This window comes from Nothoprocta perdicaria, unplaced genomic scaffold (assembly GCF_003342845.1).
Source record: "Nothoprocta perdicaria isolate Ctin4 unplaced genomic scaffold, notPer1 scaffold_17, whole genome shotgun sequence".
NCBI classification, from domain to species: Eukaryota; Metazoa; Chordata; class Aves; order Tinamiformes; family Tinamidae; genus Nothoprocta; species Nothoprocta perdicaria.
The window spans coordinates 2,472,917-2,488,593 of record NW_020454871.1 but is presented as its reverse complement, the minus strand read 5'-3'; the positions used below and the strand labels follow the sequence as shown (position 1 = coordinate 2,488,593).

At 37.9% G+C, this 15,677-nt stretch overlaps 1 protein-coding gene across 1 annotated transcript in view; it reads right to left on the bottom strand.

Moving 5' to 3' along the window:
- LOC112944482 (protocadherin-11 X-linked-like) overlaps nt 1–15,252 on the bottom strand; it is a 154,898-nt gene extending 139,646 nt beyond the window's left edge. Inside the window, exon 1 of the mRNA XM_026035926.1 lies at nt 15,204–15,252. The gene's annotated coding sequence lies outside the window, so the exon portion shown is untranslated. The remainder of the gene's footprint in view (nt 1–15,203) is intronic.
- Nucleotides 15,253–15,677: the final 425 nt, after the last annotated feature.

The window sequence follows — 15,677 nt, the reverse complement described above, 5'->3', positions numbered from 1 at the left end:
GAGTAAACACTTAAGTTAGCTTTGGCYGGTCCTTTTAATGAAAACATTTCAGATATTCCAAACCAAGCCAAATGAAAGAGCCAATGCCTCCAGAAAAATGGGTAATAAGGCCCTGAGATGTCAAGCTGACCTGAAAGGTAGGAACAGCTATTTGGCTAATGTCTTCGGCAAATTCAAGGTCAAAACCCCACTTTTTCTTCAAAACTATGAAAAAGAACAATGCACCTCTCTTGTACCATGTGAACCACACAACATACAGCAATTCAGAGAAATTTTAGCCATTTAGCAGTTTACAAGAACTCAGTTGCAACTGGTTATACTTAAGAAAGCTACATGTGAGCCTCTRCAAGTAGACCATGAATATGCTATTATGAAGAGAAAAAAAAGTTATATATAGGCTTATGCAGTAAGTCCTCTTGTGAGGAATCTGAGCTCGATTGTTTTTGCAGCAATTCACCAYGTTAATCAAATTGTAAGATGAATGAGATCTGTACATGCCTTAACTTATGTAGTATTGATATTACTTCTGGTACTCAAGTTGGTTGCAGTAGATGGGACTTCTGATGCTATTAATAATTCCTTGCTATTTCAAACAACAGTTAAACAAAGCAGCGACCAACTGTGAACAAGAAACTGCTCCTGTTTCTTGGGTCAGTATAAAGCAGGTACAAACAGAAAGAATAATGAGAAATGGCTCAAAGTGGTATTAAATTACTACAGCTATGCATTAGACCAGACGTGATCACTCAAACACCAAACAATTTTGTAGGTAGAACCCCAGAAGCAAGACAGGAAAGAGTAAGAAAGCTTGGTAGAGATCGAATTTCCTTTAAAACTTGTCCCAGTCAAGCTAAAATATTTTTTTCAGATATTTAAGCATTGATAATGAAACTTTAAAACATGGGTATATATTGGTTTAGGAACATCAACCACAAGCATTAAATAAACATATTGTTAACAGGAGCTTATCACTAGYAGATGAGGCGCTTTTTCCTTACATTCAGGGAAAACAAGCATGTAGTTAATACAAAATCTCAACTGCAACCAATCACATTCTTAATTTTAAGCATATATTGATGTGCTTTATTGCACTGGGTTCAGAGAACTCAGCATTTTGCTGGATTGAGCCCTATGGTCGTCTTATTGCAGAGCAGCTCAGGACTCTCTCAGCATTAAAGCTGAATCAATTTTAAAGAAAATAGAAAACACAAAAGATAAATAATAGAGAAAAGAAAACAGAAACAAGCACTTCTATTTCATACCTGGCTACTTGCCTGAATATACAGGCCCAAATTTACTCATGCTACATACTCACTTTCTAACAAAACACATAACAAAATACATTACAAAAATTAAGAAAAAAATCATATTTTGGCCTCTCATAGAGACAAAGGAGAAATCCACCAGTCAACACTTCTTTACTTAACACGAGTTAGYGTCCAAAACTGTGATTTTTTTCTTTAGTGTATTTCTATCATTTGTCTGCCAAGTCACTGAACAACCAGTATCTAACTCATTATTCTGCCAGTTCCATGGAGAATGAAGAGCCTTTCTTACACAGTCTAAGAGCAGATTCTGCTCTCCAGCAATTTAAAGACTTAGACTTTTCAGTCCAAACATGGCTYGGGCCTTTTCCTACAGCTGTAACACACAAAAGGAACAGGCAACTCTGTCTCTTGCTGGCTCATCCTCCTTGTATGTACCATAAAAATACATCTCATTTTCTTCAAATAAACTCTTCACACAGAGGTTTATGACTAYTAAGAGCTAGCTTATGATAAAACTACGTAACTGTACACAATATAATGCACCACTGTTTATTTAGAAGGGCTAAAATATCAATAAAGCATCATGTTTGAGAAGCTTAAACTGCGTTAATGGCTAACTAAAAATAATCAGCATTGATTCCTTGATAAAAGTCAGAATTTCAATGTTTAATCCTGTCAAAAGAATGGGAAGAGAGMTAGAAAAAAGCAGCACATATCTTCATAAACCAATCATTGTAATCTATAAAACATCTCAATTCTACTTGATGCGATTACATACTTTTCATTAAATGACATAGTTCATTGATTTATAATTTTAAGATTGAGGTACCTGAAGGAAAAAAAAAATGAAAGTTAGGTCAGAMAATGTTTTTCCTGAACACCACTTAAGTAAAACCAGAAGTCACAAGCATTTCCCTGTGTTAATTCATGATAGGGATCTGTGCATTTGCAGGAGCTCATAGGGAAGCAGTGTGCTACAGAGCTCTGCGAACGCCAGCCTGAAGGAGACAGGTGCCACAGTGCTGTGCATTGCTGGGCCTCCCCAAAATTTTTATAGTCAGCACATGTTACCCCACTAGAGACTATTGCAATAATTTAGAATGTTATTAGCAATGACATTCTGTTACTAATATCCACTAGTAATTAAAGCTAAAAGCCTTGTTATAATCTTTCTTCCTTTAGATCAGAGTGAGAAGGGGAATTCTAAGGTACACTCTTCTTTATCAGTCTAGCCTTCACTTAATTTAGCACCAGAGCGCCCTAAGAACAGAAATGCTAAGAACTTGACTTTGGTGTGTTGATTCATTTAGTTTATTTTACTTTAGCTTGTCAGTTTGTATATTTATTCAAAGCTATTTGAGATTTTCTTGAACCCGCATTGACCTGCACAGAAGCCCAGCTCCTCTCCCCACTCCCATCAGTTTGGGCCTATATACTCAAGAAACTGGAAAATTATTCCTCCTTACAAATTCTGATTAATGCCTTACCACTTACATGATCTTGAGAGWTGTATAAGCTCCATGTTGACTTGTTTCAGTCATTAATTCTCCCTGCTTTCACTTCAGTATAGTGAAAGAAAGCAGCRCTATATTCTTCTACACTAACTACGAACTTCGAGTTCCTACTAGGCCCTTCTACATACACCTACTATACCCTATCTTAGTACATCCTATAATTTGAAATTTTGTTRTTTTGTAAGAGATGGTCTCAGCTATCACACAGGTAAATGGTGTGGTGGCATGTTGGCCTTCACAAGCGCACCACGCACACACAACAAGTTGGGAAGAAAACACCAGAGAAGAGAGCTTCTGTCTCCAGGTAAGCTGGGAAGTCTCACAACACTTGGTGACGCAAGGGTAGGTTTTACAAACTGAAACTCCGAGCAGTAAGAAGCAAGAAAATTTTAGCTTGGTTGAATGCAACTGAGAACTCAACTGGGGCACTCACCGCTCTTGCAGATTTACAGTGCGTCTCCCAGTGGCCCCAAGCCAAGCAGGACATGAATTCTACAGCTCTTCCAACAATATGGCTACCAATCATTAATAAAATTTGCTGGYTGCTGATGCTACTCAAGTCCACTTCAGAACACACTGAGGGAGGTTTAGGGGCCGAGGTCAGGCCTAGCTCTACTGGAAAAAGTAGTATCCTTTGGTGCGCAGAGTGTTATTTCATCAATTAGAAGCATTCCTGTCTGCAACGGACATGCCACATTAAGAAAGGTTAAAGCCAAGAGGAACCCATTTTGTTAAATTACACCAGAATTAATTGATGTGTTTAATCAAAGAGATTCTACTTGGCAATGGCATAAAGCTGCTCTTCTCCAGGGATGGTACCAATATCAYGGCAGACTGGCAGCTTTTTAAATAAATACAGAACAACAAAGTAAGTGTTTAAGAGAACATGGTTTATACAACTTCRTTTGAGTCAAACTTTTTAGTACTTCTTTTCTTACATATACAATTAATCTTCTCTTCGCACAATAAGAAGATCAGTAAAAAAAATTATATTGACAGTAATGACCAAGGCAAAAGCAAGCCAGAAGTGCAGGAGTACAAGAAAATCAAGTATAGTTTTCACTTGGTTAAGAGTTTGCAATATTGTGCATAAACTCCTGCCTGCCTTTAAGAAAAAAAAGAAAGAGAAAAAGAGAAAAAACAAACAGCAAGACACCCAAGTGAGGACAACTTTGTTTTGGCCAAATCTCATCCTTCGTTTCCTCCTACAGAAAGCCTATTCCATGAGTTATTTCTGCCAAGCGCTTCTGTGACGTCCAGTGCAATTACAGTACCGACTTCTAAAGTAATGTCTCTTTCACCAACAAATAAGTAAAACACAATTATTACTAAAAAGATTCTTTATGCTGTAATGCATGAACATGTGTCTTTTTTTATTAGTGTCTTCCTTTAAAAATCAATATTGTGCACTGACTCAAAGAGAGCCCTTCATATTCTTCAGCAATATCTCACCAAGTTGAATTGCTCCCTTAGCACAAAACTTTACTTTTTGTTTCTTTGCTTGCTTTAAGTAAGAGTTTAAATGGGCTAAAGTATTTCACACAATCACAGAACATTTAAGGTTGGAAGGGACCTCTAGAGATCATCTAGTCCAACTCCACTGCTCAAGTACAGAATCCAAAAGCCTTTTCTGAAGACAGAGAATTTCTTGTGTGTTCTGCACAGCACTAGGCTTTTCATTTCCAAAGGACTATTTGCCAAACACRCAGTCAAGTTCATTGAGCAGCTCTCCTGTAATTATTGCACTGATTGCCCATGATGTGCATTTCAGGTACACTGGAAATGCAGCTACTGATATTCTAATTAGACTGACTTTTGGAGAGTAGGGTTTCTCGCTCTTTCTCCGATTCGTATGTTTTTTTTTCCCTAGAATTAACTATAAACTTCAGAGCGTCTATTTCTTAAAAGCCTAGTTCCTGAACCTTAAGTAAAAGCTCATAAGCTCATAGTGATAAAATGGCCAATAACACCTGTGAGATTAASTTAAGGTGACAAATTTTATTTCCATATCTTCTTTGGAGGACAACCCAGCATATTGGCCACTTAAGGCAAAACAATTCCCAATTTATTACAAACCTATTTTTTGGGTCTTTCAGTCAGTAATGTCATTTTCCTTTCAGGTTTCTTTTAAGACAGAAAAAACCCTTCTCTCCCTGGCACGCTTTCAGTAGGACATCTTGCTGGGAATCCCACATGCCACTGATACCAGGGCTCAGCTCTGAGGCATTCCAGCACACTCTCCTTCAACTTGATATCCAAGTAGGGACAAAAGGATGCGTTGTTTTTAAGAGGTAGAGGAAAGCACAACTGTATTWTTTCTACCATTCCTCTATTCTCAAACAAGCTAATGAAATAACTCCAGCYACTTCAAAAGCCATGATCTCCAAAGAACCGTTACGACAGCTTCTGGAAGAGATCAGAAGCTACAATGATATTCCAGGGGGATAGTCTTTCTCCAAGGTACAGTTCTGCTTGAAGYCAAAATTGGCAGGCTAATTCTGCTCACACCTGGCTCCTTCCCCCTATGGAATAGGGCTATCTATGCATTGAGGTATCAATACATACATACATAAAGTATCTATGGRTTGAGAAGGAAGGGGAAAGAGGGGCTACAACTGCCTCTGCTGCTGCTCCAGTTGGACTTMGGCTGGCTCCCAGGGAGGCTGTTTTGTGGAAGTCGCCTGCCAGAGATSCCCTTTTCAGGAGCATAATGTGCAGCAGAAATGGCATATAGGTGTCAMTGCAGTTTCTGAGCAAAATTCCACAATACCAAATTGCATAGTACATTCATTTCATTTTCTCTCTTTTCCTCCATCCCCACTCCCTCCAAAGGTCTGCTAAAAGCACTACTGGTGCTTATAAAGTTATGAGGAACTRAAAGATGAACCTACAAGAAAGGTATTAGCCTGAGTCAGTTTGGTTTGATTTCCAGGAGACATTACAGCAAATCCCACCAAATACCAACGCTTAGTCCAACAAAGCCTGTGTATTGTTATACAAACTGAGCAATTTCCTAACAAAAGCTAAATTCGCTATTTAATCAGTTTACAGCAATGACAGCAAAACAGTCTCTAACCTGAAAACATAGGCCCTGGCCTAGTGCCGGGGAAGCAATAGCTACAAGAAATGTCAGCCTTTATTCGATATTCCCTCCAATACTCAAGCGGACCTGACTTCAGTGTTGTCACATGCAAGTTACTACTACATGTATATTTGCTGCAAAAGGTGCTTGACTTACTCTGAGAAAGGAAATAAGAGGCTGTGCTCTTCTATTATGTGATAACTAATTTATCTATGTCTGCAAAACCCCCAGCAGAGGTAAATGTCAACACTGGGTGAGGAGGCCAAGGGCAGAGGGAAGAGCCAGACACYTCTCAGTCCCAGGGCTGGCGTTTTTTTCTCCCGAGCTCCTAAACGAGGAGAATCTGGGTCAATTATCCCCCTGAAAAACCGCAAGACTTAAAGACATTCACACATAGGAGCAGGGAAGCAAGGAACTGACCCATGAAGGTAGAGAATTTAGTTGCATCAGTTAACCTGATTTTTTTTTCCCCCAACCATAGCCAATAGATCTTTTCTGCTAGTACTTCATTACATCTCTAGGCTGAGGCAGACAGTATAATACTACTTTTAGTAACAGATACCGCTGGAGATTTTTTTCCTGTTCTAGCAGTATTCGTTAATGTAAGTTCATTTACTTCATTTCTTTCTTCCCTTTGTCATCATCACTTCTTTGATCACCTCTTTCACACGGAGCAACATYGCAGGCAGGCAGTGTTCTTGAAGAGCATCCCAACATTTTGGTGTGCTTTTTGATATCAATTTCAACATGTCAAGGCTGTTTTTGATTATTTAAAGGGATGCCACCAATAAAAGACTCCTGATCCTTAACTTCAAGTTTTGGGTTTTTTTTTCCCCCCCCCCCAGTAAAATTTTTTTTAGTAAAATTTGTAAAGCTGATTCTACAGTGGTTAATTTCACTTTCTTGAAAATGAATGCATAAAATGCATACAAATTATATTGTACTGATTAATTTGTAATTTAAGGAGCTCTGCATGAGCTGKCTCGACATATATTACAGGAAAGAGATACCAATCATCCCTTCTTGGCAGTCATTCTGACTTGTAGCCCTTCTTACCGGCACCACCATTCCTCATAAAAATTAAGTCTGGAAGAAATACTTGTAGTTTAAAGCCTTAATATTTTGTGGAAAAATACCTCCTTCATTAACAWGTTGAGTGAAATTAAAGAGTAAAAATAAAACTGACTAGAGTGGCCAAGCAGCAGGAGAATGCAAGTTTACTTTGCTATCAGAAATCAGTGTTATTCCTTTTCAGTGACATACCTTCCATGCTTGAAATAACCCTCATCAGTCAGCTTTGTCTTGTCATAAGAACTGTAGCTCAATTTACTTATCAAAGCACACAAACCAGCAAGAATTATTTCAGTGAGGACCATTGGCCTGAATGTGTACAAGGTGAGCACCTTTATGCCCACACATGCACACATCCGCACATACACCCGGAAGAGAGCTTGCCAAATWAGCAAACGTTTGGTGGTTTGCATGSTTATGAACACRCCTTTTCCTGCAGACAAGAACAGAGCTCTGGTAACTACTGGTAGCTATAACTGTATAGCTACAGCGCTATATTACACTGGCTAATAAATAAATTCTGCTAATAAATTAATAATGAGGTTATCCTTAGAAGGACTGAATTTATCCTAGAAACGTAAGTGATCACCTACATAGAAGCTCCATTTTTTCTTTTTTTTCCTCATCTATGAACAACTCACTAAAGACAATTCTCCTTATTCACTGATAATAGCACTCAGCACATTCTCAAATTAATTATTTTGTCGTTAATAAAAGTAAAAAACAAAAAAATTCATTCCCTACTCAAAGATTTCATCTTCCACAAGAATTACAATGATTTTTCAAAATATTTTCCTTGGCATTCAATGAGTATATGTATAATTAATCAGAACAAAGAATTTTGGTCACTTTTCTGCATTTTTGGCCCCAAGGCTTTCTTGTCAAAACTTAATGACGACTACAATTAATGAAAATTTGCTAGGTTTCTATGGTTTTAATCTAGAAAAAAATGGAGGTTTAGATCCTCCAGATAYAACACAAATTTAATTAAGATCCTATTTAAAATCAATCAAATCATAAAATGGAAAATAGAGAAACTGAAATTTAAAATTCTTACCTGGTCCRGAGTTACAGAGCATAACATCAAAATCAGATTTAGAACCACATTCCATCTTTTACATCCTTTAAATTCCTTCTCAGTCAGCCCTTGCAATAAACCACAAATTGTTCTCCATAAAATACATGAAGCATATCTATATCTGCCCTTTGTCTGTGATTTAGTTGAAAAATAAATCAGATATGTACTAGAYGCCCCTGCATCAGGAGATCCTGGCTACTCCAGAAATACATTTCAGAGCCACTGGAGAAAGCCAAGCACGTTCACAGTAGGAAAAAATAAAGTTCCATGTCTGCACATGAGCTGCCTCAACTCAGTGCTGTTACTGGCAGGGAGGAGGAAGAAATCTCATTATTATGCCCCCAGACAATCTCATCCAGAGGAGTCTACTCTTTTGTTAAGTCTAAGTTGTAATGTTAAAATGAAACCATGCTACAACCCAAATACTTGGACATACATTCAGGACGATCTTTATTCTTATTTGAAAGATATCCTGTAGCTAATTTTGTTATATTAAATGACTGAAAAGCCTCCGCATGCAAACAGGCTATTTTTTTTTTGGCAGTAGAGGGCTTCAGAAGAGCCTTGCTTTGATGGCACTCTCCTCTACGTGTGGAAAGGGCAATGACTGCTATCACCCACCACGCACTAATGTGCAAAAAAGAACCTAGAAGGTTCAGAGTACATTTCCTTTGCTTCTTAACAATCATATAAATGGTCTGTGTATACAACAGCACATTTGTTAACTAATAAAAATATTTTTCTTAGAACACACTGGTGTGTCTCCTGGTGCTCAGGTTTGCTCATTTGATGCATAAACTTAAGCTCAAATGAAGTAGAGGACACTGCAGACAGAATATTTTCTTTTTTTTTTTTTAATAAAAAACCTGTCTGTAATTCAGACCATGGAAACAGAGCCTGCTTCCGGGAGCTACACCTTTCTATCCTAAGAAAACGTCATGTTCTATTCTGTGACCACATATCACAAATTCAGATATTCAAGTTACAAAAAAAAGATTAGCAGGCATTTGCTTGCACCACATGTAAACTCTTGGGAGAATCCAAGTGTCTGGCTGTACAAAATCCATTTCACCTGTTCCTGGTTCTCCCTGCTGCTGAAGTAGCTTGTGCCCAGACAGCCCGTTACCCATCACCCGGGCCACCTCCGACATGTATGTCTGTCTTTACTCACCCTCTCTGAGGCTGAATTTTCTATCACTTTACCTATATGTTTACGGGCATTACAAGCCCTTACACCCTGTTTCTTCCCAGGTTTTCCCTTTTCTCATTCACTATATAAGCTTTTCTTTTTTTTTTTTTTTTTTTTAAGTCTTCATGTAATCTGGATATGCTCCATCATTTCATCTCAACTTTACCAAGATACCAAGAAACTTTATTTTCTTTTACTAGTGAAAAATTTCCTTTCACTTAAATATAGTTATTTTGCTTGTATTTCACTACCAGGGATGGTATCTGTACAGTTTGGGAAAGGAATGAGGAACCAGTATTGGCGACAGGACCAAAGTAATCCATTAAAAGTCTTTGTAAGTTCAGTCTGAAAAAAGTCTGAGCAGGACAGATAACATTATAATAATAATTGAAATTGTAAAGTCTGTCAGTACCAATAAATCAATAAACACTCCTCCTAGCTTGGGAGCAGCAGCATTAGTATTTGTCCTCCGGCTGAAGCTTGTGAAAGCATGCAGAGTGGAAAACTCAGTAATTTTCAATAACTGGAAGAAAATGTTAAAATCAGGTTCATGGAATGGAAGCAACAGTTTTCAATGGAAGTGAAGACCAAACCCAACGTCACTCATTCATCACCTCAAGACAACAACAGGCTCCTCCATGAGCCTGAGCTCCACAAGGGAGCTCCGGGGGCACCAAGGGAAGGCCGAGAACCCCATGGGATCCAACGGGCCACTAAAGCCCCCAGTGTATTCAGCACCAGAGCTATGGAAGGGGCCGTTTTCCCTCCTCTGTCTCTATACGGTCCATATGGCCAGGTCTAAATTAATGTCTCTTCTGCTTTCAGAGAGATCAGCTCCCAAAGTATTTAATACTTGGTTACCAGTATTGCGGAAGTATTTTAGCTGCACAGAGTTTTTCACTCTAAATAATAGGATATGTGTGTGTGCATATATATATTAAAAGCATATAGATATATATTATCTGTATGATGATACTAACTGTCTCTTGCATTCTTGATAAATTAAAACAGTACAAGACATGGAACATATTAATACCCCCATTAACAGAATAAAATCTTGAGGCAAAGAAAAAATTCCATGATTTGTTTATGCTTCTGAAGGAAGGTCTGCAGCAGAGCCAGGAATTCAGGCCAGCTCTATTAAGTTTCTGTCCAGAACTAACTGTCCTTGTCAAAAATGCAGCAAAATAAGTGTTTCTTTTTCTGCTAAGAACATAATAAATGCTCACTCAAGTTAAAATATTCTTTCATTATATGAATGTTGAGCCAAGCAACTAATGAGGAAGATTCTCCTTCTAAAAAGATATGGCAACGTGGTGGGGCATATGCAACAATTCTGCATCTGCTTAAGAAAGGGAAAGGGAAGAAAAATGGAGGAAACYGATGAAAACCCATCCACTGAAAATGCAGTGCCGTTGAAGTCTGAGAAGAGTAAAACACTGAACGTGTTCATTTGCAGGAGCTCGGTGCAAACTACAAATGAATATAATCCAAAAAGGGAAGAGTAAAATCTTTGGAAGAGACACTTGAATTTAATTTTTATGTCTTTGATGACAAATTTATCAGAGAGCAAGTAACACTTCTACTCTTCTGCAAAGATRGTTGTTTTTCAAACTGCCAGATATAGATGGACTTCAAATATGAATATAGGATTGAGGGTTTCATTTTTTATTGGCATTCCTCTATGAAAAACATCCTCATGTGCTACAGAGAGTGTTGACTGAAAGAAAATATCAGAGAGAAGATTAGAAGAAAATTAAATACTAAGTGGTTCAAAACCAGCTCAGATTGTTTGTTAAATTGTTTGTACTCAGAACTGTGGTATCACATTCCCCAAATCTGTGCAGAATATCTGTAATAAAATATTGCAGGTGCAAATTAAAGTAAATTGAAGCTTGAAAACACTCTCTTTAGTCAAAAAAAGCTAAAAACCATAGTACTTCAGTAGGCAGACATGACATAAAAATTGTATTAAAGCCATATTTAAAAAAATGTAGTGGGGTATTTCCCCCTCCACCCCCCTTCTCTGCAAGAAGAACTGCAGTACAAAACTAGGTGGAGGTACAGGGCAAACAGAAGAAATACGGATCCATCCTGAATATTTTGAATTTGGTAAGAAATATTAATTCGTTTTGTATAAAAAATAGCATGGAATACTCTTACTCTCAACATTAGTACGTATTTAAAGGGCCTCCTGCCATTAATTTCAATTTAAAAAATATACACGTATTGCCCTCCTGCTGGTGAGAAACTGCACTTACAACCCCTGTAATAAAGGTAAATAGGCAAGTATTTCTCTAGCATGCACTCTCTTCCTTAGTATGAACAACTTGGCCTTAACAGCTCTCTTCAATCAAATTTCTGCTCACGTTRCTGTTAATTAGGCTTCAAACTTCTGTATTTCTCTCTAAGGGTTGTTARAGTCTGTGTTCCTCTCGGTTGTGATTGTATATCTAGAGGTATATAGCTGATGTAGAGATGCATACAGATGTATATCTGTATGGCCATAATGAGAATACTTGATTGGATTCCTTTTTAAGATGCGTGATTCTGATTTAGTCTGATTATTTAAATTTTTTAACCAAAATGCCTGAATGCTTCAGCCTAATAGACTGGTAGCTGTCCTGGAAGGAAGAACTAAGTTATAATTTCTTTTCTGTTTCTTGCTTTTATAAAGAAATATAAACCTGGTCAGTGCCAGGTCACTTAGATCCCTTGGTATACCATGATAAGCCATGCTTGTTTTAAATATTAATGCCAGGAATTATGCTGCGAGTCAGGCAATTGGCCTCCACATCTGCCAAAGGGCAAGTGGCTGCTTCCATGCAGTTACCTGATGTGGGCTCTTTGATTGCAGCCCCCTCAGTACAGATTAAGAAGCAACTTTAKGTCAGTCATAAACAGGGGCTTAATGTTTGAGATCTCAGCCCCTGACTACTCTACATGTCGTGGCATCTTGGACAACATCCAAGATTGAAACGCATCAGGTTCTGTCCAGACACTAAATTGTCCTCCTGATTCTTTTTAAATCTYGGTAGACTTAGAACCACACTTAAAAAGTGATCAGTGACTTCTTGGAGTATCCATTTGGACAATTGGAAAATATTTGCTTGGATGCAGTCATGTAGCTGCTGAGCTAAAGGTCCCAGTGACTTACATTCGTGCACACAAAGAGACCTTCAAGTTATTATTAACTGCCTCTGACAGTTAAAAAGTCACAACAGATTATGTGAGGTGCAGAAAAAGGATGAATTCCATGATAAATACCTTGACCAAATYCTTTTTGAAGTGAAGATAAAAATATTAACGATGCCTACTATTAAAAATATTGGGACACTTAGGCCTTGTATTYTAGTCAAGGGAGGGGAAAAAGAGTCAGAAACAATTCCTTGCACATAAAGTGAATAAAACACATTCTGATTTCAGTCTGTTAAAAGCATATGCTCTTGGTTTAGTTTAAKATTTTAAACTAAACTCTAAATGATGAATAGAAAATGCATCCATTTAGAGAAGAGTTTCAATCCATCTTTACAAAAGGTAATTGGACTTGAAATTAGTCTAATGAACAACTTCTAAAATCTTATTTTAAATCAGATGCAGTTTTGGAATACATTTCAAATGCAAGAATAATTTGGCTCTGATATCTTTTGATAGATAATTCATAACATTTACACTTTCAAAGTACTTAAAATCTTTCATAAGATACTACCTTTCTGATAAGGTTTTCCTTAGTTACCTGAATTATTTCAAATAAACAAATGACAAAAATACAATCCTTCAACAAGCTCTTCTGAGGCTCCTAATCAAGCAATACTCACCAGCTTTTTCCATTAAAAGTCAAATACAGATTGCAAAATTGTCAGGTGCTCTGATAACTCTTGCTATGTTAATGTTGCTGATGATTTCCTCTGCAGACACGAGSAAGTCTGTCAGAATCTGTCAGAATTCAACTGTAAATCCCCTAGGATTTACATGGGCACAAAGAAGTTGGAAATTTCCTCTTGCTGAATGCTTACCATTTTGAAGTAGATTCATACGTTAGGGTGTTTCATAGCCTGCTAAGAAACAGCTGTATGCAGTAAAACTATCACCTGCATTTTGTTGCTCTTCATTCTGTCCACATATCTGTGCTTTCAAATATAATGTAAAATTCCTGTGGTGAATCTCTTTAGAAGGAAATGCAAGGTATTACAGCTGTTACCCCGTGACTATCCTTCAGTTTACTGAATAAAAACCTCAAGTAAATAATTGCATAAACATATAAACTAACTGGGAAACTGAAATTTTGCACTTCTCACAATCACAAAATGGTTGAGGTTGACAGGCACCTCTAGAGATCATCTAGTCCGACTCCTCTGCTCAATCAGGGACACCCAGAGCTCGGGGCGCAGGGTCAACCCAGGTGGGTTTGCAAGATCCCTAAATCACTCTTCTCCCTCACCCTACTCTTGTTTAGTGGAATATATGGCAAAAATTCACTTACAGGGTGACTGTGTGTGCCTTCTGCATATCAAAATACTGCTTAAGACAAAAGCTATGGCTACCTAAAATCAATTCCAATATAATTAAAACAAGAAAAAAAAAAAAAGAGCAGTACTTTGGAGTGGGCCTACACTGCAAAGCAGTGGGAGGAGAACAAGAGAGAATAAAGAGGGAGGGGAAGGCACAAGGGTGGGCCCCTGTTCACAGCAAAAACCATATTTAGACAGACCCTGAGGACAGACATCTGGATGATATTTACAGAAATGACCTTGCTATGAAGTGGGGAATAGCAAAAGCTCTCAAATGCTGCAGAAGATGTCCTAAACAAGGACCATGTTCTCCTTCCAATTGCGTAACTCCCAATAATTCTACGTCCTTTCACTCTTTCACAAAAATATTGAAAAAGTTTTGGGGAAGTGTAAAGCAAATTAAGGGCATTCCTTTGTAACCTCTAAAACTTTCAACAGTCTATGAGATTGTTATTATTTTATCTCCTAACCTGCATTTTTAACTCCTGTTTACCCTCAGGCCTACTACCCCTGTTTGCCCTTAAAACACACTTTTGGTTTGTTAAAGATATTTTTGTAAGAAAAGTGTTCAGATAATTAATTATCATAGTGAGATATCCCATCTGTGTTGTTAACAAGTCGACCCATGATCAATTAAGTTCTGGAAAAGAATAGGTGGCCAAAAAGCAAGAGCTAAATGACATCTATTGCAGTGAAACCGCTCTTAATTTTCTTCACAGAAGAAATACAAATGGAATAACCAAAAAAAAAAAAAAAAAAACTAAAACTAAACAGATCATATTTGCAGAGTTGAAATGTTTCCATAGGTTTGAAAACAAACAATAGAAGCAGTAATTTAACCTTTCACCTCAAATCAAAATGGTTGAATTATAGAAACTGGTGCTATTATCCTGTGTCATAATATGCACTAGGATAGTCAGAGCAATAAATGTTAGAGAGAAGTAGGAGCTACATGATATTAAAATACATGAAGATGAATAGTTAGAAATAGAGGTGCTAGTTTAAAACAGAAAAAGTGAAAAATCAGAACATGCAATTGGGAACTAGCCTAGAAACAGAGTGAAGAGTTTGATGCTAGACAGACAAGTTAGGGATTGCATCCTAGAGAAATAAGATATTACATAGAAATAGAGCTGCTATTTCATCTTGGAAAGGAAGATTTAAAAAAGTTCTGGCAGTTTTATCTGTTAGAAGGGAAACTTAACTCCTCAACCTCTGGACCAACAAGAATCATTATCTGTGCACACATTAATTACAGAAGTGTTCATGCACACATGCTTTCAGTCTTTGGTATACCAAGCCAGTTGGACCACTTCAGCAAAGCTCAGACTGCCTTTGCTGCTACACACACAAGCACATCTCAGGATCACCAAGAGGGTGAAACCCTGCAGATCAGCCCACTGTGGAAAGTCCCTCAAAAGCACACACAGCTCAGTGCCACAGCACAGTAATCAGCACAGTTACAGACACACAGTTAAGAGCATCCTTACCTCCCCAGCTCTTCATGTCTACCAGCACCTGCATCTACCATCCACAAGAAACAAACCTTCCCTCACAACTGGGACTTCACCCCTAGGARACCTCTCTCCTGGGCCATCTTGTACCAGGAAGCTTCCGCACAGCTGAAGGCCATGAGCAACCAGCTCCCAGCTAATTCCTCAATTAGCTTCATGTGCTCAGAGGAATGAATGCCAAAAATGCCTGCTGGCAGCTCACCCACCTACAACATCTTCTAGAATGTCTATAGATATCACTGGGTGATCCAGAAATAGTACAACAGTATGTTCAGGCTTAGCAAGGAAAGGAAGATTCACAAGAAGCCTTAGGCCCTAGATTCACTTTTTTATTATTATTATTCTGCATCCAGATAAGCAGTTTAGGATTTATGCTCTACAATAAGAATAGTGAAGACTAATGGCCCTCTTGATTCGGCTCCTCTGGATCAATGTGAAGTCCCAGAGGGG